The following is a 25,498-nucleotide window of genomic DNA, read 5'->3' on the forward strand; positions in this document are numbered from 1 at the left end:
ACCCTGTGCCTGTATATGCAAATTCATAATCCAATCCAGAATGAAAACATCAGCACATGTGTTTTGCATGTAATAAAATGCTTGCCAATTGTAAACATGGTGTCTGTTTTGTGTCAATAAAGATATCACCCCACAGAAATGATGATTATTCTGCGAAGGATATAGCAGTGATCTTTACGAATTTGCTCCGTTTTTCTGGTTCCCTTCCTCAGAAATGTTCAATTTAAAATATTTGGTGTCACCTATAAGGCACCTGTCAAAATATGTCCCTTCTATGTGTTGAATAATTTGCAGGTTGCAGGGCTGTCTAATATCATGCAGGGCATGATATTCCCAGGGTGAACAACACTGAAATTAGAGATATCAAAAAGCTCAATCGAGCTGCTTCATTGGTGGTCCATAATACATGAAATTACTTATTAACTGATGGAATCTGGCAAGCGTTACTATATAGATGGTGGCGCTTCCATACCACCCTCTAATAGACTAACATAGTAAGGCATGCACAGTCAACATACACTATATGATCATTTGTCAATGCCTTTTTTACAGATGCCCCGAAGCCTTGGTGCCTTGATGCTCGTGGGCGGTTGACTTCACTTATCTTCAGCCTGTAAAGGTGGGACCACTGATAAGGCTCAATTTTCAGGTAAAAAGCATGGTATTTGCTAGAGCACTACTCTTTGGGTGATAGTAAGTACATGTCTGGAATCCTTGGTTTTTCCCATAGAACAACAGTGCAATTGTTAAGGTTATCCTTAAGAAACTCTTTGCTAGGTTGTCCAGTACACCTGCTATTTATTCCTCCCCATTTTCCAGAGCTTGGAATGCAAATAAAGGGATTCATAAGCGCCTTAAAGTTCCCAGAAATGGGTCCCTGTATTACTCCAACTATGAATACCCCCAATAGCAAGAATTTACCACTATGTGCAAATAAATCAAAGAGAAAATAAACAAGGCTTCGTTTTTGACTAAACTGCGTGCTGTGCTGAAGCACCTGAAATGGATAAAATGCGAGGGTGCATAATGTTTAAATACACTGCATGGAGGGCTCTTTCAAGTCGAAGGTGCTCCTCCTATTTCTTTTTAAATGAAAACAGAAGACAAAAACAATTGAATAGGGAAGCATAGCATGGGAATGCACATCGTTGCGCTTGCATAATCTGCATCTCTGGCCCAATACCTATGGTTAACACACATTTTGTGATTAACTGTCTCTTTTATTTTTATAGATCAATGTCAGATACTAGGCAAATGCAGACAGGTGTATCAGTGCTCTTACTTTCCCTATACACATATTACCACCACACAATATTAAATCTAATAATAGAACTAAAGCAGGGGTCTCCAAAACGGTCCTGGAGCGCCGGATCCATGCCAGATTTTTAAAATAACTACATGTATCTCAATGGGGATATCCCAAAAATTTGGCATGGATCCGGCCCTCCAGGACCGGTTTGGAGACCCCTGAACTAAAGCCTTGATGAATGTGCATGAGCAACACTGGTAGCGAAAGTGGCGGAAACATGCTAGACAATTAATGGACATGGAGGGTCCTAGCAATCCCTCTTGCTTTATGATTGATGGTGGAGAGGAAATAGTCAAGTATAGTTTATCCTACCATTTTATTCATGGTTCTATCTTATGACTGGAATGAGCGAAGAGGCATGCCCCGAAGAAATAGTAACGATTTCTAATAAAGTTTTTGGAGCCTTTATAAAGTGAGAAACAAACCTCATCATGAATCATACCATCAAACATAAAGGGTTTGCACACATACCCCCTCGGTTCTTGGGAATTATCTGCACAAAAGTTATGCAGCGAAAAAAAGGGAAACAATTGGATTTTTCATGAACAGTGACACTATCAGTTATCACTGAAAATGCCTGTTTTTAATCACACTAAATCATTCCTATAAGTATGCAATACAGAGCCTGCCTGTGTTTCTCTAACCAACACTAGATCAACTCTTTAGAATTTTTGACCAAGCCAAAATACAATAACATTTACAAACAAAACATGAAGTATATTCAATCCCATTATTTGCATGTAGATTCCTGCACTTTCTTCAAAAGAAAGGGGATTGTCCAAAACCTTCCAATGTTTAACTCACCTGAAGATTTTCTAATCCAGATGGGGAAGTGAGGACAAAGGCCTGCTTATTCTCTTATAGCTAAACAAATCTAAACATTTTTAACATTGTGGGACTCCTTCGAGGATATGTAGATGTGTTTTGGCCTGCACAGTTCAACGCCTCCTCAGGACCAGGGAAGTCAAGGAAAAATAACCTTAGAAAACTGCCTGCTAGGTACTGGGATTCCTGGGATACAATCAAATTAGCCCTCAGTCTGAACAAAATCAAATTAAGTGCGGGAAAGCGAGTGACCCAAAATGCAAAGTCGCAGTTACTGATACATGCAATGGCATGAAAACAAAGCCTCCGCAGAATCCTAAGTCTGTCCATGTGGATGGAACTAAAGAGGTCTCTGCGGCGTGCATGCAGGCTGGCTCAAACCAGCTGTTCCTGAGTAAAGTCAGCAAAAGGGAATCAGTTATGTCTGCGCATTAAATTAATCATGTTAACTTGAGTGGGTGAGGGTCTGTCATCCCTTTCAACTTTCGAATGTTGAGGTCATCATGTGAAGCGTCAACTAGTTCAGAGCATGTGGTCCTCTTCAACAGCCATTACCTAAATGTAAGAGGGGCTACTACTACTGTGTTATTCAGGTTCCTATATGGCAGGTATTGTATAGTGTAGCACACTAAAATATCTTCCTTCTCACTCCTCCAGAATTGTAGTGTGGTAACACCTTGATAGTACCTTGGTGTGGGGCATTCACCTAGCCACTTGGCAGCTGGAACCGCTTACAATTGAGCCTACCAGGCCAGGAAAAATACAAAAAAACAACATAGAGAGCATCGAGTAGCACAGAAAATGTCCTTGTTGGCGATGTGCATAGTGGCTTTGCAGAAGCTATGAGATTTGTTGTGTGATAGGTGGAAGTGTTCAGAGAATTGAAAACAGTATCCTAATGTGATGGAGAGCCCTATAGTTCAGTGCATGTGCCTGAAGGAATTTCTAATAGTGGATTTGTCTTCATGTTGACATTACTTCCGCTTCTAATCAGTAGTATATGAGAGAATCTCAGCACTTGTTGATAACAATTTCCCGAACAATGTTCAGTATTGAAAATTCGGCAATGCTCGATAAGTTAATGTGAGCAGGATACATATTGTAATGATTTTGGTGCAGTTATCAAGACCCTTTTTCGTGGAATGTGATTCTTGCCTTGGAGCTGAGCTAAGACTAAGGATATATCTTCGAAAAATGCATGATGCATTTGGAAGAAGCTCGTGCTGTTTAACTGAGAAGAGTTCTTCAATATGAGAACAAGGCGTCCCCACGAGAAAACAGTCAAAGACTGTGTGTCACACCTAGTTCCTAGAGTCTAGGGTGAGTTTTCCATTTATGTAGACGCAACTTTATAAAGCATGCCAATAATCTGGCGGGAAAGGTAAAGTTACAGTGATTCGTGCTCACTTACTATCCGTGTATGATCAAAAGGAGCAATGTGTACCTATTGTTCTAGTTACTAGTATCCCTAAAGATGCCAACTGTTATTTGAAAGGGGATTGTTGTCTCACCGTATAACCAACATTAAAAATGACCGTTTTTTAGTAATACCCACAATAGGTTAAAATACCTAGTTTTCAACAAACATGTACATAAATCGATATCTTCAGTAAATGTCAAAGGAAAAGGAAAAGTTTACCACACCATTAGTTACTCTGTTACACATTTATTATACATACAAATTTAAAATTCCATCTTTACAAAGTATACAATCAATCAAAGAAACAGTGTTAATACATTTGTATAAAACAATTTAAAAACAAAGAATCACAGGTCGACGCGGCGTTTCGGTTTCTTGTATTTCTACCTTCTTCAGGACAGATTCTACATGAGTTTAAAAGGAAATTTTAAGAAAACAGAGTTACTCTACGTAGCATTGGTGCAGAACATTAAGTATACACATTTCTAAGTAACCATGAGCTCATTTAACTGAAACTTTATTACTAGTCATCTCTAGTCCAAACAGACCTTATTACATCTCCCCAAATTTCCTATTCCATATTGTTGGTGATGTTTGCACACAATTAGGCATATATAATTTCTTAATGGTAATTCTAAAAAACATTAGATTAAGAACACATAACGACCATGTCTTTACAATTCATACACTTCGTACAAAACTAGTGGTGTTTACCTCTCCCATGGACTATATAGTCCAATGCTTACGAAGCCCACATGGAGCAACCCTATCACGACAGTCTAAATAGTTGTATATCTATTGCATACCTTAAAACAAGTGGAGTAAATTTCCCCACCAGACAGTATTTTCTGTTTAAAACCTTGTTGCCATCTGATTTCTGGACTTATTTTCGGTTGTGTTCGGTGTATTACCTCTGGATAGAATAAATTCAATATAAGGGTAGCACATTAATAAATTTGCTTATTTAGAGATGTTCATCTGTTTGTCACAATAGACATCCTTATAGAATATACAAGAGGTTTGTGGTAAATTCATATTTCCACGTATAGTATTACCTCTGGAAAAGAATAAATTCAATGTACCAATCGCACATCAAAGAGCGCTCGAGGGATTAGCGCTCATAAAGCCTGGGAGGTATTGTATCAAATGCGCGTTTGGGACATTCCTCGAGTCCCCCTCGTGTTAGCCTTTATTTAGTGCAAACACGAAACACTGTGCGCACAGTGACAGTAGTAACGCGTTCGGTTACTTAGCAACCTGCCGATCCAACCGGAGGTGCTAAAGGAGAATGTGGAAGGCGAATCAATTGCCGGTTCCACACTCGGCGGAAAGCGTTCGGTTACCACGGTAACCGGACGCTGATAGGAGGATAGAGAACCAATAGGCGCGGGTGTGAAAAGAAGCCAATTAACACACGGCTGCTATATTAACACCGCGAGAGAGACTAGCGTTCCATTCCATGTTTGTGACGGATCGAATAGGACCGCCGAGGAACGCTGTTTAAAGACTACCGGGACCCAGGAGCATGGAGGCCGCTTGTAATCTTAAAGGTAAAGACTAAAAAATAGTGGGCATAATTCCGGTCGCTATAAACTTAGTGATAGCATTAAAATAGTTGTAATGACAACATCCAAACAGCGCTTTTGGGTTTAAAGATAAACAATCTGACAGCGCTATCAATGATTAAGTCAAGGACTGTAGCAAATGAGAAACTATTTGCAAGAATATAGCAAAATGTCTTTTCCATCATTTTAGGCAACAGGAACCCCGACATCCACAACGAGGTGCCTGAGAACCAGAACATAAAAGAAATTGCAATTATCAGCAAATTTTTTTAAATGGTGAGTGAAGACTGAGGCACTGCTAATTAAATAGAGCCCATATTTGGAATGATAAAACCTATAACCAAACAATTAAAATACTTCTCAGGGTCATTGAAGAAACCTACATAGGACAATACGGTGGCTCCTCCTGGTAGTCGAAGACCAAGCGTGAAAAGTCTTAATATAAGGTACATAACTAATTCCAGACGTTATACCTGCAGTTATGAAGTTGCCATAAAACTACTTGTTTTTAATAATGTCCTTTGTGACATATAGATATAATCTTTGATGTGCGATTGGTACATTGAATTTATTCTTTTCCAGAGGTAATACTATACGTGGAAATATGAATTTACCACAAACCTCTTGTATATTCTATAAGGATGTCTATTGTGACAAACAGAGGAACATCTCTAAATAAGCAAATTTATTAATGTGCTACCCTTATATTGAATTTATTCTATCCAGAGGTAATACACCGAACACAACCGAAAATAAGTCCAGAAATCAGATGGCAACAAGGTTTTAAACAGAAAATACTGTCTGGTGGGGAAATTTACTCCACTTGTTTTAAGGTATGCAATAGATATACAACTATTTAGACTGTCGTGATAGGGTTGCTCCATGTGGGCTTCATAAGCATTGGACTATATAGTCCATGGGAGAGGTAAACACCACTAGTTTTGTACGAAGTGTATGAATTGTAAAGACATGGTCGTTATGTGTTCTTAATCTAATGTTTTTTAGAATTACCATTAAGAAATTATATATGCCTAATTGTGTGCAAACATCACCAACAATATGGAATAGGAAATTTGGGGAGATGTAATAAGGTCTGTTTGGACTAGAGATGACTAGTAATAAAGTTTCAGTTAAATGAGCTCATGGTTACTTAGAAATGTGTATACTTAATGTTCTGCACCAATGCTACGTAGAGTAACTCTGTTTTCTTAAAATTTCCTTTTAAACTCATGTAGAATCTGTCCTGAAGAAGGTAGAAATACAAGAAACCGAAACGCCGCGTCGACCTGTGATTCTTTGTTTTTAAATTGTTTTATACAAATGTATTAACACTGTTTCTTTGATTGATTGTATACTTTGTAAAGATGGAATTTTAAATTTGTATGTATAATAAATGTGTAACAGAGTAACTAATGGTGTGGTAAACTTTTCCTTTTCCTTTGACATTTACTGAAGATATCGATTTATGTACATGTTTGTTGAAAACTAGGTATTTTAACCTATTGTGGGTATTACTAAAAAACGGTCATTTTTAATGTTGGTTATACGGTGAGACAACAATCCCCTTTCAAATAACAGTTGGCATCTTTAGGGATACTAGTAACTAGAACAATAGGTACACATTGCTCCTTTTGATCATACACGGATAGTAAGTGAGCACGAATCACTGTAACTTTACCTTTCCCGCCAGATTATTGGCATGCTTTATAAAGTTGCGTCTACATAAATGGAAAACTCACCCTAGACTCTAGGAACTAGGTGTGACACACAGTCTTTGACTGTTTTCTCGTGGGGACGCCTTGTTCTCATATTGAAGATTCATTATCCCCCCAGTCCCCTATTAGTCTGTGTGGGGTCCTCCTTTTCTTTTTAACGTAACTGAGAAGAGTTGACACAGGAATCAAAAAAGAAAATGTGGTGTCAGGTTATGACATTTACTTGTAGCTTTGCTCTTTCTGTAAGTATCACCCAATATTTTACCAACAAAAATATTTAGCAGAATCTTTAATGCAAAGCCTGGTCAATGCGCTATTTTAGCATGATCCCTAAACACGTGGTTTTGGATGAAATTGAAAGGCAAACACTAGAAGCTGCTCATGTGATTGAGGTATTTGCGATGACATAGTTAAACTCTTGTAAGCTTCACTGGATGGAAATACTCTAAGGGGTCAATATAAACACTATGCTTCATATGCAGCCTGCAACACAAGTCAATGTAAAAGCCCATGTATGAACTGGAAGAGTGCACACAACACAATGCGTACATAGATCTGTAAAATTAAATATATATTTTCTAAGGGGTTTGAGATATCATAGATAAAAAACAAAAAAAAAACATGATATGAGGATGTCCAGGTATGGAAAATGTTGGGGTGAACAAAATAGTGGTTAGTCTTAGCCTATGGTGGACATCCATGACATACTGCTGGCCATAAAGTAAAAGTTGTAATTATGGCATGAGATGGTGATACTCGGGCAGGCAAGGCATAATCTATCTATGTGTGGGAATAGCATTTGTGAATATTTGATGAACACGATGCGATTTGGGCAGCAAATGAGTATTATTTAAACATGAAACAGCATTGCAGATTTCTTTTTAAAGAAAACTGGATATATTGTTCTAGAACAAAGAGCAAATATTTAATAGCAAAATGTGTGTCTTTTTATAAACGAAAAAGCTGCCTTGGGGGAGAAAGTGATTGTATTTCTCTCTCTCTCTCTCTCTATGTAATATATATATATACATATATATATATATATATATATATATATATATATATATATATATATATATATATATATATATATATATATATATATATATATATATATATATATATATATATATATACTACCAGCCCGCCCCAGCGTTGCCCGGGAAAGAAGGGGGCTAGGGGCAGCATTTCAGGCTTCCGTGCACTCCTGCCCCGGCCCCCGCCCGCCACGACATTGTCCGTATCCCGGAGCCTGAGCCTTACCTTAGCCGCCGGTCCCGTTCCAGGCACTTTTCCTCCTGTAATTCACCATTTGCTACCTCCCGCTCCCCGCACATGAAGCAGCGCCAGTCACTCCAGGACTCACCCCCATCCGCGCTCTAAGGGATTGTCCGGGTCCCGCTCCAGGCGCCCCACCCGCACAGGCCGCCACCTCGCCCAGCAGCAAGCAGGGCCGCGGCAGTCCTCCCAGCAGGTCGCGATCTTCCGTCAATGGGCACGATCCGCAGAGCTGCACAGCCTCGGACACCCCGGGCAGCACGATTCGCCGCCATTTCAGGAAGTGTTGCCAGGGAGCGCAAATGATGTCATCACGCAGACGTCGTGGCTGGCGCTACTTGCAAGGGACTACTTTATTTTTATTTCTACATTTTTTAAACAACGTATATTTTTTATTTTTAATAGCCTATGTCCTTCTGCTTGCCCTGAGGTTTTAAAATAGGTCTTGGGTGTTTGGATTGGTGGTGTACTTTTCGAGTTTACCTGGCTCAAAGGACACAGTTCTCTCTTTATAATAGTAGTATATATATATATATATATATATATATGAAATACAGCTCCTTCTCACGAACGAGCAGAGACCACAACGGGGGACATTCAGGGAAGCTTCTTTATTTACACCAGTGTGGCGAATGCATTTCGGCAAAGTGTTGCCTTCTTCAGCGCCCAGGTAATATCAGGAAACTTCCCACAAAATCGACAATCAGTCCTGCAGCCCTCTTATCCATGTCTGAAGGCTCCGCCCACAGTGATAACAGCCCACCTGTTGCAGTTCAGGAAGTGGTCATGGACTGCAACGCCCAGAATGCAGCAGTCGGATTCCAGGTAGGTACGTGTGGATCAAATAATGCACCTGATGGTCGGGCGAAAAGCAGGGTTCCGAAATTGTGCATAGTTCCATAGTCCTGCTGTTAGTGGAAACAAATTGCCTCCCTGGGTCCCCGCACCGCTTCAGCCCAGAGACTCCGGATAATGTTAGGTGGGGGCAGCAATGTCAATACACGCCGCCCAGCATGTGGCTCGATAGCCTCACGACCGCCCTTCTTCTCCTCGAGACTCGTGGCGGGCCCAGTCCTGTTCCAATACCTTGGAGTGCAGAGAAAAGTTGCCGAAGCAAAGCCAGTGGGGGCTGGGCCAACTTGATGAAGCGGGGGCCTCTGAACTGCGACTCTGGCTGGCGCAGAAAACATGAAATACAGCTCCTTCTCACGAACGAGCAGAGACCACAACGGGGGACATTCAGGGAAGCTTCTTTATTTACACCAGTGTGGCGAATGCATTTCGGCAAAGTGTTGCCTTCTTCAGCGCCCAGGTAATATCAGGAAACTTCCCACAAAATCGACAATCAGTCCTGCAGCCCTCTTATCCATGTCTGAAGGCTCCGCCCACAGTATATATATATATAATATATATATATATATATATATCTAAAGCAGATAATTGAGTGATTATCAATTGCTGCTATCTGAGACCCGAGCCTGATTGATTCTTGTTGCTTACCTGCTGTTGGAACGTGTAATTTCCTCCTAACTTGAGAAAGCAATGCTGTTTGAGCATGTAACATTTGTCAACCTCTCATGTAACACTTGTATATACCTTTAATCTGCTTGGGCAGGATCTTGAAAGTATTTTTTCATTTTTGAAGTGCGATTTGTACCCGTGTCCTGTCAGTATTTTAGAGCCGAAGACAACAGAAACACCCTTTTTTGTGATGTCATCATGGCTAACGGTTGTGTGATGCCAGTTCAGTTACTGGTAGGGTATATACGGGAGGGGATTAAAAGACATCTGATGCCAATTTCACTACTACCCTCTAGATTTTTGGTTAAATGATACCAGTGGTGCCAGTCGCACTGCATTGGAGGCGGTGGTCCGTGGCATACAGGCTGATGATGGTGTGTTTGAAAGGCTGAAGTTGCTTTACCTTTGTTAGTGGAGACACTGTGGTTTGCTCTATTTGGGGAAGGTTTATGCATAGCAGATTTGTAGAGCAGGTTGTAAGCTCAGAAGTCTTCACTCCTTACACAAGCAACATAAAAGAGATGCCAGGAAACAGTGACTGAGGCAGCAAGAGAGTCCAGCCTGATTATTATAAATGCACTCGAATATATAAACCTCAGGAAAGGTAGGCAAGACCAGCAAAACAAGCCAGATTCCTCCCAGCAGTATTTCTACGGAAGCTACATCAGCCAGCTTTGGAATGTATTGAAACAAACGTGTTTTCATGCTTGCAGGAAATGATCTAAGTTTAACTGGCACCGACTGCAAGTGTACGTTAAATATGTACATTTTGTGCCTTGGCATCAACGGCTCGAACATTTATAGTGAAAAAGTCACCAACACATTTTTAACTTTAAGTCTAAGACAAACCTAAGGAGACCAGACAGTCTCTCACATTGTTACAGATGTGTTTGTATTGTCTTCCTCCCCTGCAACATAGAGGCCTGACGTCTTGTCCAACCACTCTGTTAGTGTGAAGGCTAAAGACTGCATACAAAATCACCCTCTGGAAACTGAGAACATGAGTCTGAGGGGACTCGTTCAGAAAAAAGTATTGACCCTTACACCTTGAAAGGAGCCAGCTTATACCCGGCCTAGTTATCAGATGTGATCATTTCATTTCTGCCTCATAGTCAAGAGGAACTTTTCTTGACCTGAACAGAGTCAGAGTATATAGAGGGTGCGTAGGTTTCGCATCAGGCCAGTGCCTTTGGGAAAGGATCTGGAAAGCTGGGGTACAGTCAGTCACATGTACATGTAAGATTTGTCTGTCATGTGAGTGGCTTTTCCAGAGGCCTTCTGGCCTTTAAGAAGCTCAGGCTTGTTCTGAAATATCCTAAATTATGTACAGACACATTAATTGTAGGGTAGTAAAAAGCAATAGGAAAACATCCCCAAAGTCTACGATTATAAACCAATAGTTCTTCTATGGCACACACCTGTACCCAGCAAGACTGCTAAAGAAAATTAACCAAAGTGTCTTTAGTAGTGGCCAGGTATGCTCTAGAGTTGTTTATCAGTCATGGTGTCATCTGAATGCTTTTCATTCATATCTAGACGCATATGGTTCTTTTGCCTCTACCAGACATGGGGTGTTGAATTGTACTATAGCATTCGTATAGTGCTTCATAATCTCGTCAAGGCTCTGAAGTGCATTCTAAATGGGTGGATAAGAATCTAACACATTTACTACACATGGCTGTTAAAGTGTCAACTTCCTGTGCAGTCCTTGTGGGAAGCCTTGCGGGTTGACATGAGGTCCAGAAGGGTACGCAGCTTATGTTGCAGAAACTTGTAGCTTCACTTAAACATTAAATGATCACAAGTACAGTCCCGCTAGAAGATACAAACCGGCCTCCTTCTGTTTGACCTATGCCTGAGCTCTCATATGTTTGGACACCTTCACGGCGTGCGGAGAGAACTGCACAGGCAGCGGCTTTACCTTGACGAATGTTTGACTACAGGGAGTCGCCACAGCTCCCACGCTTTTTTTAGCCACTACGACAGTGAAACTCAGTACTACTGCAGTGTGTATAGGAGTACCCAGACCAGAGTGGGTCCATTGTTGACCTACCAAAGGAAATAGGAGTTTAAAGGGGGAATAGAGGGTATCATAGATCGTGATGAAAGCCGTAAGACCTTTGTATGGGCTAGATAAAATCGGCTGAAACATGTTGACGAACCTGCAGATGGGAGGGGTGGGAGGTTACTAAAAATCCCAAACACCACCATCCTATATTCATTTTAAACCTGAGCAGGAAATCCAGGAATAAATTGAGGGGGTATATTCCTGAGTCAGTTTTAGATACAAATTTCTGCACCAATATTCTTTTCAGATCCCTATTATTATTTTTGTGTTTGTATAGTTCTCCGCCGCCAACCCACCAGTTTTTCCACCCCAGGCGTTGGTCTGTGCAGGGGCATTGTTAACAAACCCTATGATGAAGCATGACACAATTTGTGGGTGAGGGCAGTTTAAAAAAAAATAAGTGTATGTCACTAATTACATCAACTGTCAGATTCTTTTTACTCATACTCCTCTTCTGTGTGTTTGGATATGAGAGAGCAGGCATAGCTGTGAGAGTATTAACTGTCCAGAAGTAAAAGAGGTTGTGGATCATCCTTCTTCTTGATGGGGCTCAGTTTCACTATCTGTAAAGAGAAAGGAAGTACCACCTATGTGGGATTTTCTGAAAGAAGTGATAGTCAGGAGAAGGGATTAGAGAGGCATTAGATGTGAAGTTTCAGTCGAAGGAAGATTAAGGTAGATCAGTCCTATGCCAAGGATAGACAGTTAGAAGTTAGAGTGAGACTTGAATGAAACATGTCTACCGATAGGATTGCTTTGCAGACCTTAAAGGAGTGGAGTGATGTGGTTACAATGGTGCATATGAGGAACCATTCTGGACACAGCGGTGTCTGTGTAGTAAATATAGGGGTGCCTCAGTTTAATGTCCAATGCTATAATCAAAGTGCACCAGTATGAATTCAGTAGTGGTGACCATATTGTGAGGCAGAGTTTTGTTAGTAGATGGTGATGTGAAGCTACTCCGTCCAGATTTCTATTGTTTGGTGGGTTTTGTATAAGGTGGATGTGTGGCATCTCAGGCTCCAACACATAGGGCCACTGACCTGTGGCCCATTGGTTAACTTCAGATGAATATTCCATAAGTAGGATGACATGACTGGAATCTGCATGGATAAATTCGAAGAATTTAGGAGGTCTGGGTGACGGGTGAGGTATGCGTTGTAAAGAGGTATGGTGCAACCTTGTATAGCACAGGAGGCAGAGGATATAGGAGTCATACTGAAGTGAACCAGGGAGACAATGTTGGATCTTTTGTCAAGATGGTGGATGATCAAATTCAGGACAGAACTTAGAATTTCAATACTGCTATGTCTCTTCAACATGGTGATCAGGTAGCAAAGGCAGATCAATAATCTTTGGATCCATCCGGGAGAAAAGGAGAAGACTTCGCTTCTTGTAACGAATACATATTTAGTAACGGATGAGGTCCACCTAGTACAGATATTTACGCAAGTGACTGGAATGCACAGATTCTTTAAACCACTAGTTGCGTTAGAATCTTTGAGGTCTACCAGAAGTAGCAGGAACCTTTTGAAAGACACAGCTTTCCAAAATCATTAGTTGAAGAATCTTTGGGCGCCACCGTAGATGTATCACCCACTGGAAGATATACCATCTTAAAAGAAATAAGTGCACACTTTTAGATAACCAATATCTCTTTAAGAATCTAATCTATGGGGTCTACCAATGCCCTGTAAAAGGGGTAACTAATGAAAAATGTAGCTACAAAATGCTAAGGGGAATCTATGAATTGCAGTCTCACATAACCCATAGTTTATAAATATATGTTACACCCATGAGTGGAGGTAATGAAACACACTGGAAGACACAGTTTCCCAAACAACCAGCTTTTAAATAATCCGAGGGTCTACCCAGGAGTGGAGGGAAGAACAGTCCACAGGAAGATACATCTTCCAAGGATATTAATTCTTGGAACAACCACAGTGTAACAGCACTATGGGACTACCCATGGCAGATGATGAGAGCACCTGCCGAATAGATTTACTGGTACCACAGGAACCAGTAAGTTTCTTAAGCGTGTGAAGTGAAAACTTAGGTGAGAGAGGGGCAGTAATGATTGGCCCAACAGGGATAATCCAGCCTTTACAGCTATCTCACATCCCACATCATAGGAATAAGCAACAAAGGAAGTGTGTACCACTTTGCAGTCAGTCGACATTGTAATATTTTGGAAAGCTTGATATTATGGTGGAGTTCTCTACCCTAAGCGGTGTGCGAAATACTCACTTGTTCTGTTGGATTGTTGGTCAAACAATGCTGAAGTATTGTTTCACCATGAGGTATTGATAGTTGTACCAAAATTCATCAATTTAGTCGTTTATCACCAAGCATTGCACAAACAGCTCTTCACGGACAATGGAGTTCAAGTTTGCCTCAGGAAATGTGTGAATTGTGAAAAGTATAGTGATTGATCACTATTATACACCTCTTAACCACCCACAATATTATGGATTGGTAGAGCAGGGGAATTGTCTGGTGACAGTATAGAAGACAAAGCACATGTCATTTTTAGCACATATAGTTTGACACCTCATGTTGTAACTTGCCACATTCCTTTTGCATCAAAATGTACCAGGGTTCCTGGAACTAAACTATAATGATTGAGATGGACCAGAAAACAGAGGTTTATTTGGATTCTGATTAGAGGAGAGTGTAGGGGGAATAACATGATTATTAGCCCTGATGTGTAGGTCAATGTAAATGTATCAAGAACTGTTGATAGAATCAGGAACCAACAGTATATAATGTATGTTGTTGTTAGAATTGGGGGTCTCTGGTTGGCGCAGGTATGTACTTGCGACAAGCAGGGACCCTCTCTTCTACGTCAGGGCAAAGGATTACTCCCAGAAATAACCCCTGCTCACCCTCTAGGTAGTGTGGCGCAAGCAGTCTAGGCTAAACTCTGGAGTACATAGGGTTAAACATTTGCAACATCACCCACAATGACCACTAATCCACCACACAATGACACCAAACTGTATTTTAGTAAAAAAAATATATCTTTATATATATACGTCAAGCAGGTTTAAAATACAGTCTTTACTTCTCTGCAGGATTCCAGTTATTTGTAAATATGTCACAGGTTCCAAAAGCAATTGTAGTTCTTATTCAGCTTAAAAAATTGGTCTTAGTGTGCTCGTTATTACTCATGGACCAATGTTACTGAAAAATGACCTTTCCCAGATTAACTTTAGGCTTACAATGGTCCAGGCACCGTGTGCTGCGTGTGGGCCCCTTTCACTGCCTCTGGTACGCTTCACAGAGCCTCAGTGCGACTCGTTCGGTAAATCCAGCGCGGCCCCGCTAAACCTCACGCATCTCGCATGAGAAGCGCACGGCGCTGAAGAAGGGGGCGAGGCGTACTGTGCGCTGGAGCTGTGCGAGTCGTACCGAAGCTGGGACGTCTCGCAGGTACGGCCTCACAGCGGAGGGGCCTCAGGGGGCTCGAGGGAGTGCGCGCCTCACGGACTTCGGGTCCTGAGCGCCGCGCACTTTACACACAGTCACAGTACCTTCTTGGGGGTGATGCGAAGGGCCCAGCAGCGGGGGTCAGGTCTGGTCACGTCGCGGTGCTCCTTGGGGGCAAGGCGGGCTAGGGCTCGTCAGGCGTAGGCGCAGGGCTCTCAAAGGACGGTGCGTTGTGGGGCAAACAGACGTACCCGCAGCGTACGCTTCGACCCTGGAGGGGGAGCGGCTGCAGGCGGGGCTGATGGGGGTACGATTCAAAGAACCAGACGTACCAGCCAGGCGCGGCCCCGCAGCACTTCACTTCACAGCTGCGGGGAGCCGGGTCTCAGCGCACGGGTCATGGAGGGCACAACTTGCAGGCAGAGTCCGTCTTTGCTGGGCAGCCTGCGACACGGGGATCAGTAGGCGGCGGTGCTCGGACCGGACAGGTCCTCCTTCACGGTGTGAGCTACGGCTCAGAACGGGGGCAGTCACTGTGCTCGAACCAGCGAGGGGCTGGTCTTCACTTTGTAGCTGGCACACGATCAGGCCACAGTCACGGTGCTCAGGGGACACAGATGCTCAAATTGGTAGAGAGCACGGCGTAGAAGCACGATGCTCTCAGCTCTCCTTCACTCTGCGCTGCAGGGACAGACAGCCCATGCCAGCAGCAGCTTCCTTCAGGGGGGGGGGTAGCGCCCAATGTTCCTGGGGCGCAGTTCAGGGGGCAAGTTCCACAGCAAGCCCTTGGAGATCTTTTGTAGAAGTTTGGCACAAAGTTCAATAAAAGCAAAAGTCTCTTGTAGTCTTTTCTCTCCTCTCCTTCTGCAGCAAGGCACCAGACACAGGCCAGAGACAGCACTCCTCCTTGTAGTCTTCTTCCAGGTCCTTCTCTTCGGGCAGAGTTTCTTCTGTAGCACAAACAGGATCTGATTTACAAGGAGCAGGGCTCCTACTTTTATACACCATTTCCTTTGTCTTCTCAGGCCAGGGGGGCCTCTGCATAATTTCTTTCAGTCTCTAAGCTCTTGTTGGGTGTACTCTGGTGTCTTCATTCAGTGTGAGGGGCAGGCACATCAGACGCTCCGCAGGAGGTGGAGCCAGCATTGTGTGGCCAGGGGCAGCCAGGAGTACCTTGTTGATGGGGCTTCGCCCTTCCTGGGCCAGGTGCAGGCTGAGTCATCAGTCGCCACCCAGGGGGGCGGAGCCAGCATTGTGGTGGCAGAGCACAGCCTGATTAAAAGTCCAGGGCCACTCCTACCTCCCACTAAGGTGTAATCCTTGCATTCACCACCTGTCATTCCCCAGCCCTGTCACTCAAACATCCCAGACAGTCAGATACACATACTAGCAGAGGCGGGCTGAAATGGTTAGGCAAGCAAATGCTAACTTTCTAAAAGTAGCATTTGCAAACACAGGATATTAAAATAAACTTTACTGAAAGATGTATTTTATTATCCTGAGTTCAGGCATACTAAACATTATTTTCAACCTGGTTCCCTGAGCCTGCTGGGATTATAGAGTGTAATAATTCCAGCAGCCCATCTGGCCTAAAGAGAACAGGTAGCCTTACAATAGTGAAAAACGATTTTGGCTGTAATTCACTATTAGGACATGCCACACTCATCAGAGCAAGTCCTACCTTACACTCACAATGCACCCTGCCCTAGGGCCTACCATAGGGGTAACTAATATAAAGTTAAGGGAAGGTTTAGGGGCTGGCAAGTGGGTGCACTTGCCCAGCCAGCATGACAGTACCAGACTGCACACAGGTTCTGCAATGGCAGACCCTAGACACATTTTAAGGCTGCTTCTGTGGGTGGCGCAACCAGCGCTGCAGGCCCACTAGCAGTATTGGCATTCACAAGCCCTGGCACTCCTGGTGCACTTTACTGGGGACTGACAGTAAATCCAATGAACCAATCAGGTATACCAATCACAGTTATACTTTTCATAGGGAGCACTTGCAATGCGGCACGGGTTGGCCGTTGCGCAGTGCCTTGAGCGGCGGACACCAGCAAAAACATCTGAGGCACATCAGCAAAAAGTGGGAGGGAAACTCACGCCAAGGTGCCAGGTCTAACAGTTGTCTATTAATAGATTTCTGTTTTTCGAATCTGTATAGATGCAACTATATTTATGTATCTAAAGGCATATTTGCACCTTCTAAGTTGCTGGAAATCATTGTTCGAGGGTATTGTTGTATAGCAGACAATTTATTTCTTCATGTCTATTTTAAAGGTTTGCTAATATCTACATACTTTATGTTGCACTATGCATGATGCCACTTCTTAAAGGTTGCATTTATAAGATTCTAGTATGCAATAATTGTACGCCTTTTGTGTCATTATGCATGCTGTCATTTATAAAGTGTTAAATATTTGCATATTTTATGTTGTATTATGCACAACATCACTTTTTATGATTGCATTTATTAGATTCTAGTATGACATTTTTGTACATTTTGTTTGGCACTATACAAGCTTTCAGTTTATCAAGGTTAGACAATGATGCATTGTTGGAAGTCGGTTGGCAGAGACCCTAAAGTGTTTTATGTAATGTGTTGGAGAATTCTTATTTTTATTGTGATTTTATATTGTATTATGTATTATTGTTTTTATCATTGTCGTATGTTATGTGGACCTCATTTGGTGTTGAGCTTCACTGGCTCCCTATAGTGGCAAGAGTACAATTCAAGGCTATGTGTATCTTACATAAAGCCTTTCATCGTACAGGTCCCGCAATCCTACATCCCTTGGCTACCCCTTATGTCCCGTCCCGCTCCCTTCGTTCCTGTACCCTCCAGCTGGCCACTTCCATCAGAGTCAGGAAAGCCCGCTGGGGAGGCCGCTCTTTTTCCCACACTGCGGCTAAACTTTGGAACACCCTCCCTCTATCCCTCCGAGGAAACAGTAACCACCTGTCCTTCAGGAAAGCCCTGAAAACGCACCTGTATGTCAAAACCTGCTGAACTACCCTGAGCTCGCGTTAAGCAATTCAGTCACAAGCGCTACGAGGCCTCCGGGTAGTTAGCGCTATACAAGTGCAATTTTCATTCATTCATTCATAATAAATTAAACAGAAGTAGAAATAGATAAACTGTATTGCAAGAGTTTTTCTTTGCTTACAAAGGCAACAAGAGAAGTAAAATAAATAAACGTTATGTGACCCTGCATGATAAACATTTGTGATGCAAGTGCACAGAAACTAAGGTGAATCTTATGTTTTGTTTTTGAGCAACACAATCCCTTACCCAATATGGCTTCCGAAGAGGCATGGAGACAAATGAACAGTCCCTAAATCTAGCACTGATCATGGGCAAGTACATGAAGGCAAGGAAAGGGGTCCCTACACCTTGCCTTCATGGACTTGTCCAGTGCCTTTGATACGGTCAATAGGGGTAAACTTTGGGACATGATGGGGGTCATGAGTTTTGAGGAACCCCTGGTCACTTTATTACATAGGCTGCATGCATCCACCACAGTGTCTATACGATATGGTCCAGGGGGTGAAAGAACGGGCCCATTATCTCTACGGAGGTAGTAGGTCAGGGGTGTATATTGGCCCCCTTCCTCTTCCTCTTGTACACTAACGGCCTTGAATCTGCCCTGAAAAGCGAGGAGTTAGATCTGCCAAGAATAGGAGGGAAAGTAATTCCGTTGTTGTCATATGCGGATGACACGGTTTTAATGGCCTTAACCGCTAACAGCCAACAGACGTCATTGAATGTTTTTAATAAATTTATGTCAGCCTTGGATCTAAAGGTAAATTTCAATAAAACTTATATTATGGTCTGTGGTCCAAGTCAGACCAAATCAAGAAAGTTTATGGTAAATGACAAGAAAATTGACAAGGTTTCACATTTTAACTATTTGGGGAATGTTTTTAATGAGAAATTGAATTGGGAACAGCTTATCACATCCAGGGTCCAGACACTAGCCGTGCAGTGGAGGGTCTCTTCCACTTTGCGAGTAAATTGGGCCATAAGCCGGTAGTGGAACTGATAACTTTATATAGATCAAAATGTTTGTCTATTGCCACTTATGGGGCGGGAGTATGGGGATACTATCAAAGCACAAAACTCCAGATATTAGAGAATAAGGGCCCTATGTATCAAGCAAATTCTCATTAGCAAAGACCGAAATTCGCAGAATTTCGGCCTTTGCGATTGCGAATTTGCTAAATGGTATGTATAAAGCAAAATCTGGTGCAAAATAAGGAATCGCAAAATTTGCGATTCCTTATTTTGCAATTGCATTTAAGGAATCGCAAATTTTGTGATTCCTTAAATGCAATGTATGAAGCAAAAAAAATGTGCAAAATGTCCTTAAGGAATCGCAATTACCACCAACTTCTAGTTGGTGGTAAGTTGCAAATTCCTTGAAAAATGCACATTTTTGCATTTTTCAAAGTGCCATATGACGCACATACATGCCCTTAGGGCATGTATGTGTGCCACATGTGAACCCATGCATATTTCAGGGGTGCCACAGGGTGTCCTTTGGACACCCCTGCACCCTTAAAATTATTCTTAATTTGCGAATAGAAAATTGCGAATGGCAAATTGAGAATAACTTCCAATTCATTCCTATGGGCCTCCTGGCCCATAGAAATGAATGGGAAAGTATTCCTTAATTGCGATTCGCAATTTGCTAATCGCAATTAAGGAATTAAAGAAATCACACAAAAAATGCAATTTTCTACATACATACCTATTTGCGATTCTCAAATAACGATTTCTTAAAAATCGCTATTTGAGAATCGCAAATCAGGTTGATAATACATATGGCCCTAAGTTCCTAAAGAGACTACTGATGATTCCCCAAAGTGCCCCTTCAGCATTTTGTCATACTGAGCTAGGGGTTTATTTTATTGTGGATCGGATTAATATTGCCCCATTAATCCTCTGGGCGAAAGTTAGGCAGTCAGAAGACTTAACGCTAACAAAAGAGATTGTCAGGGAATACATGATGTTGGACAATACAGAGGCCATTCCATGGCTCAGTTATGTAAAGGGAAAGTTCAAAGAAATAGGCCTTGGGCATTACTATGACAACCCGGACAGCATAGACTCAAACGCGAAACAAACCATTAAAAATGCATTTCGCAATGAGCATGATAAACCCAGGAGGATAGTTGGGCTGCAACCATACATTAACCAGCACTTTTTGCATCCCCAATTTTACCTGTCTTTTACCACTAACACATATGTTAGATTTTTCTCGACTAGATTTCGGCTCTGCACTTAACACTTTTTATTGGCCTTCCCCAAACAGGCCGGTTGGTGCAATAACCTCTCTCCTTTTCCGTGCGCCAATTCAACAAAACAAAGCACCTTGCACCTTATTCTATTTTGTGCACTTTATAGGGATCCAAGGGCCCGGTTCCTTATTCCTTTTTTAAAAAAAGCTTGTCCTTGTAACTACCAGGAGGGTTTTAATCTTTTATTATCCTTATCGAATGAAGCAATTTGCACTGTAGTCATACATCTTATCAGGAATGCTTTCATAATAAGAAAATGGTATGAATTATAAACAAAACTGACGTCTCCCATTTATATTTGTAGAATTTTAGAGTTCTGTATTCTAATAATTTTATGAGAAATTGTGGTTTATTTTAGTCAAATAAGGATTAGTTATTTACCTGTAATCCTAGTTCTCTTCCAGGGGTATCCTCATCAAAGTCATAAGCATTAGAATATTCCCGCCCATGCGCGGGACCCCGGAAACACTATTATATATGTGCCCCACATATATATATATTCAAGACATAGACACATGCGAAGAAATCACGTCTAACATGCCAGCCCCCAAAGACAAAGGAGGAAAAAAGGATGAAACCAAAAATCTGCTGGCAGAACTGGAGAAATTAAGGAAGAAAGAGGTGGCGAAATGGTGGGAGGTGAAATCATTAAGCAGGTACATTGAAGTTGGCCGAGTACCAAGGGGACTAAGAATACTGGTAGCCCCCACTTATGAGAACCCAGACCCCGCCATGCTCCAAGACTGGACAGACAACAGCGCACTAGCATCAACTAACATGCTAAAAATATTGACCAAATATGCGGCAAGCGATAGAGAAAAACTGATTGCCCGCATTGAAGAAATCTTAAAAGAACTAGATACAAAAGAGAACAAGGAAGAGATTGCCAAAAGTTTGGAGGAAATAAAAGCAAGAATTCTAAAACATGAGGAAGAAATAAAAGAAAGAAAAGCTACAAAATTTCAAAGGGATAGAAAAGATTACCTGACGGGGAGAATATACACTTTTGCAAGAAAATATGACCAAGTACGAAGTCAACCGCTACCAAAAGCCATGACCAACACGGGAACACCAGGAGAGCAAAGTGAACCAGATTTAAGTACAGACTATGAATCGGAGAATGAGACGAACAATTCCCTTGGTGCCACTGGACCAGTACCGACACCAGCACAAGAGTTGGCTTTTTTACGGTTACAGCGCCTCACCACGCTGATACCGAGAATACCGTATCAACAAAGGTACCAATCAACCTCAAAACAGGATTCTCAGCAAAAACAAAAAGTCGCCGCCGAAAAGACAGACGGTGGAGAAAAAGACAAAGAAACGGCAAAAGCCACAGCAACAACGAAAAAACAATACAGAAAGAAAAATCGACGATAATGGCAGACAACACAAAGAGCATTGATAACACAGTAATCAACCTCTCCAACATGGAATTGTCACAAGGAGAAATGGAGATTTTATCTTTGGGTCTGACTTTCTGTGCGCACACGAACTTTGACTATGCCCAAACTAGAATTGATTTCTTCCAATACATGCGGAAATTGAAACTTCAAAAATACTTTGTGAACACAACATCCCAAACTGAGACAACTGAACCAAGTGTCCTAAACAGTCAAGGTCTGAGTGTGGCCAACATGAATGCCCTGAGAGACATGATCGACATAGAACATGACAACATTAACGACTTGGTTTCATCAGGCACAGCTGCAGAAATGGCAGACATAGATATCTATAGAACGGAAAAAACTAACTTTAAACCAAAGTCAGTGTTCATGCCGGTCATGCCAAAGGATGGTCTTGACTTATTTACTGATTGTGTGATAAAGGATTTGAAAGATCTGTCCCTACAAAGCTCGGATGAGTTCTACAAAAAACATCAAAACAGGAATGCAACATATGAAAAACTAATGGAAAAGATCAAAGCGAGATCTGACATTGTAATCAGGTGGTCAGATAAGGGGGGAAACATTGTGCTATGGCCATTAGAAATGTATAATAACGAGGCAATGTCTCAATTGCAAGACCAGGAATGCTATGCCAGGATAACCCCCACGCACATTGTGGGAATTCAAGAAAAGTACACAAATGAATTATACAAATGGAAGAGTACAGGACTTCTGAGCAAAGATGAATTTGAATACTTGAAAACTGACTACCCAGTATGCCCACAACTTTATCTTATTCCTAAGATACATAAGAATGAAAAAAAGCCACCGGGCAGACCAATAATTGCTGCCATAGGGAGCCTTTTTGAAAGAACTAGCATATTTATTGATCATTTCTTGCAACCATTTGTCAAGAAACTCCCGGCATATGTAAAAGACACCAGCGATTTCCTGCGTAAAATATATGATGTGAAATGGGAAGATGATTTTGTATTTATGACTCTTGATGTACAATCTTTATATACAAGCATTAGACACCATGACGGGCTAAGAGCAGTAAATCATTTCTTAGGGCAGAGACCTATCACACTGTACAATCATACAAAAATGCTGTTAGAGATGACAGAGTGGTGTCTAACTAATAATAACTTCATCTTTAACAGACTCCACTACAGGCAAATACAGGGATCAGCTATGGGCACCTGTTTCTCCCCCAGCTATGCGAACCTACACATGGGCTGGTGGGAGGAACAGGTACTAACTGCTAAACATCAGACCACATTATCTACAAATGTGGTCATGTACAAGCGGTACATCGATGATATTTTTATACTGTGGAAAGGCCCTAAGGAGGAAGCAGAATTGTTTGCATTAGAACTTAACGAAAATGCACTAAACCTGAGATTTACCTGTACCACTGACGCCACCTCGATACAATTCCTTGATGTAGAACTCTACATAGAACAGGGGAAAATCCAGACAAGAACATATCGAAAGCCAACTGCAGGGAACTCAGTGCTTCACGCACAAAGCTTCCACCCGCAAAAGCTCAAGGAATCAATTCCTTATGCGGAGTGCTTACGGATGACTAGAAATTGCAGCACTAAGACAGGGCTAGATCAGGCAAAAGAGAACCTGTTCACTAGACTAAAACAGAGAGGGTACAGCCAAAAAACGTGCAGTAAAGCAGACTCAAAATGTAGTAAGACCAATAGGAAAGATCTCCTGTTCACTCAGAGACAAGATCAAACAGGACAACCCCTTAAGAGGGAACCCCCTAGACTAATAACAGGATTTAATGCATATCACAACCAGGTCAGGAAAATACTAATGAAACATTGGCCTTTAGTAAGGAAAGACCCTATAATTGGAGAACTATGTGGCAATAGGCCAATGATAGCATTCAGGAAGGCAAAATCCATGAGAGATCACTTAGTCTGCAATGCACCCTCAATCAAGAAATCTAGCGATTGGCTTTCTAAAATTAAGGGGTTCAGCAAATGCACCAAGTGTAAAGCGTGTAAACACGGTGTAAACACTACCAAGGTAGAGGTGCCTTTTAGAAAGAAACCATACAAGATCCGAGGTAAATACAACTGTAAAACGGATTACGCAGTCTATGTGTTAACTTGCATCTGTGGAAAACGATATGTGGGGAGTACTATTCACCCTGTCCATGTAAGAGTCCTCCAGCATCTTCGCGCAGTCACCAATGATGACCCGGCCTACCCTGTGGCCAGGCACATCAATTCGGCCCATGCAGGAGACATAGGAGTACTGACATACTTTGTCATTGACAATGTCCCAAAAAATATCAGAGGTGGTAATCGCCTCCAGAGTTTGAGAAGATTGGAATCCAGGTATATTATTTTACTCAATTCAAAAATACCTAATGGCCTCAACTCTGACGAAGCTCTAAATGTACACCTTTAAGTATGATATCAGGGCCCTGACTGGAATATAGTTAAGACAGACCTCTTCCACAATAGAACTCTCTCCCTTCCAGATAAAACATTTGTTCAGTTTTAATTCAATTATCACTATATATAAGAGCACAATCATTACCCCGAGAGCAGTTTCAGCTTGTTAGGCAGCATTCTCAACAATATCATCTGTTATACACACACAAAAAACATGAGAGTAAGAATTACCAATCAGAATGTGCATGTAAAATATCCATAATGGGTTAAATGTGATTATTATGACTAGAAATGTTATCTGTAATTATATGTACAATAGAGCATGCCGTGAAATGGTTATGAGCTACGCTGAGCGCAAACAATGTAACTCGCCAGAAACGCCTGTCCACTAGGAGACGACTAAAGTAGCATAAGGCGACCGGGTTTGACGAACGCATGTAGCATTGCTAAAATGATGAGATATAATTTAATTGTCAGACCGAGGCACATAACGTAGCGCTACAGCGGGGGTTCAAAACAAACGCTGGCATGCTTTGAAAATATAGATAGTTCCCCAAGGGTCCCCGAGCAGTCACGTATTACAAAGCACAATATTATGCGTTAAAGACCGGTCACCACCGGAGTGCAACCTTAACCCAATCCCTCCCGCACCCGGCACAAACGCGATACTATTTAAATTATCGTGGCGAGCGCTCACAGACTAAGAAGTAACGAATATACCTAAAACGCCATTAATAACACCCAGTACCCGACAGATTGACTAGAGTAATTGTCAAGGGGCAATACAAACACTCACCAGCACTGAGGGGAACGGAGAAACAGGAGCGCGCGAACATCTGTCATCTAAACGGGGGCAGCGCGCCGCACGCCGAGCGAAAGGGAGGAAATCACTGGGCTAAGATTGCCGGAAGGTTTCTATAGAAACCAGAAAACGTGAGAGGGAGGGTGACGTAATTCGGGATGGTGAAAGTGAAAGTAACTTTTCTATGTCAAGCTTACTTAGGCGTCACCCGAGGTTGCCATGGGGACCAGGTCGAAATAATGTAAAACAAGCCAGAAGGTGCCTAAAAACAAGAGTGAAACACGCATGATGTAATGCAATGACACAGGGGTATAAATGTAACCACAGTCTGTTAAGATGTTGTGAACAAGGCGGGTGCTTACCGCCGAAACGCGTCAAGCAGCCTAAATGAGTGAATAAAACTTATTTTGGGATCATCAATTTCACGGAGTCAGTGCCTTACTTGCATGCGGAAGTT

General features: G+C 42.0%; 1 protein-coding gene across 2 annotated transcripts in view; it reads right to left on the bottom strand.

The window, feature by feature from the left end:
* Positions 1-25,498, bottom strand: part of KIAA1755 (KIAA1755 ortholog) — a 696,136-nt gene that overhangs the window by 122,370 nt on the left and 548,268 nt on the right. The window lies entirely within an intron of this gene.

The sequence above is a fragment of the Lissotriton vulgaris genome, chromosome 7 (genome assembly GCF_964263255.1).
Source record: "Lissotriton vulgaris chromosome 7, aLisVul1.2, whole genome shotgun sequence".
In the NCBI taxonomy this organism is placed as follows: domain Eukaryota; kingdom Metazoa; phylum Chordata; class Amphibia; order Caudata; family Salamandridae; genus Lissotriton; species Lissotriton vulgaris.